At 48.8% G+C, this 1,842-nt stretch overlaps 1 non-coding gene across 1 annotated transcript; it reads left to right on the plus strand.

The window, feature by feature from the left end:
* Positions 1–268: 268 nt before the first annotated feature.
* Positions 269–341, plus strand: TRNAE-UUC (transfer RNA glutamic acid (anticodon UUC)). Its single transcript has one exon. It is a non-coding gene; the product is annotated as a tRNA-Glu (tRNA).
* The last annotated feature ends 1,501 nt before the right edge of the window (positions 342–1,842 follow it).

Here is a 1,842-nt window from a genome sequence, read left to right on the forward strand (position 1 = left end):
TGATCTAGCCCCTGCCTACTTCTCCCACTTTAAACACCTATCAGGATAGTAGTGATAGGGTGGGAACTGGCTTATTTCTCATATATTTTGAAGGCAAAACTGCTATGATTTGTGAGGGGTTGGAGGTAGGGTGTGGGAGAAATAGTGGAATCAAGGATGATTACAGGGGTTTGATTTGAGCTTCTGGAAGGATGAAGTTTCTATTTCCTGAACTGACAAGACAGAAGTAAGAGCAGAATTTTGGGATTGAGGATATCAGCTTGGGAATTCCCTGGTGGTCCAGTGGTTAGGACTCTGCACTTTCACTGCTGAGGGCCTGGGTTCGATCCCTGGTCAGGGAACTAAGATCCCACAACCCACAAGTGGCGTGGCCAAAAAAAAAGATAGCTTGGCTCTGGACATGTTAAGTTTGAGAGGCCTATCAGAAAGCTGGGTGGGGTGGAGGTCCCATAGGCAACTGGACTTATAGGCCTGGCATTCAGGGGAGAGGTCCAGGTTGGAGTTTTAAACCTAGGAGTTGTTACATTATAGGTCTTATTTAAAACCATGAGGCAAGTGAGATTACTAGGGAGTAAGTGTAGAAAGAAAAAAAAATGTTCTAAGGGCTGAACACTGGGGTACTTTGATTTTGAGGGGAGGAAGATGAGAATCAGTAAAGGAGGCCAAGAGAGAGAGTCTTTGAGTAGGAGAACAAAGGAAGTGGTATCCTTGAGGCCAGGGGGAAAATGTCTTAAGAAGGAAGGAGAGATCAAACGTGTCCAATATACTGGGCTTCCCTGGTGGTGCAGTGGTTGAGAGTCCGCCTGCCGATGCAGGGGACATGGGTTCGTGCCCCGGTCCAGGAAGTTCCCACATGCCGTGGAGTGGCTGGGCCTGTGAGCCATGGCCGCTGAGCTTGCGCGTCTGGAGCCTGTGCTCCGCAATGGGAGAGACCACAACAGTGAGAGGCCCGCGTACCGCACAAAAAAAAAAAAAGTGTCCAATATACTGACAGGCCAAGTAAGATGAGGACTGAGAACTGACCCTTGGATATATCCTCAAAGAGGTCCTCTTTGAGAAATGGGAGTCTGGGTTGGGTTGACTAGAGGGAAGACCAAGAGAGAGTAAGAGGAAATGGTAGCTGTCATTGACATAGCCTGGCAGGCTAAGAAAGAGAAAAATGGACTGACAGCTGGCAGGGAGGCCAAAGGGAAGGAACCCCATGAGGTGGGAAAGCCCTGGGCTAAACATTTTCAGCCAGGTAAGTGCCCCATTGGCAGACCATGCCCTCAACCTTCCACATGCTTCTAAAATCAGCTCAGAACCTATCTGAGCCTTAATAAGACATTCAGGGCACACATGTGTAACAGAGTTTTCATTTTCCTCTTCTTTTTCATTTGAACTCAAGATCCCAGCTGATGAAATGGTTTGACATTCACCCTTGTGAGATCAGAGCTTTGCAGCCCCTTAACCTCATAGGGACCAGATTGCACTGGGCAATCTGGGAGCATCAGGACACATTTTGCTTCCCACCAACCAGTGAATCTGGGTGGCCTTAGACCACATACTCTTTGGCAGGCCCCATGCCCAGGCTTGAGGCTCTCCAGAGCCACCTCCCTTGCTCAGTCTCCCTTCAGGAGTGCAGTAGATATCTCTTTTTGCCTTATTTTTCAAGTTGGGAAAGATTCAATGCCCCCAAATATAGCCTGACTCTACTTGGTCTGTCATTTAGGCAGATGGTAGCAGGTTTTTCTCTCAGGGACCCTGGGCTCAGTGAGAGTTCCCAGACCTTAGGATCACAGTGATCCTCGAGCAGCCTTGATGAGCAGCCCTGAGAAGCAGAGATGGGCTCTCTCACTCAGT

The sequence above is a fragment of the Lipotes vexillifer genome, unplaced genomic scaffold (genome assembly GCF_000442215.2).
Source record: "Lipotes vexillifer unplaced genomic scaffold, Lipotes_vexillifer_v1.1 scaffold412, whole genome shotgun sequence".
Classification (NCBI taxonomy): Eukaryota; Metazoa; Chordata; class Mammalia; order Artiodactyla; family Lipotidae; genus Lipotes; species Lipotes vexillifer.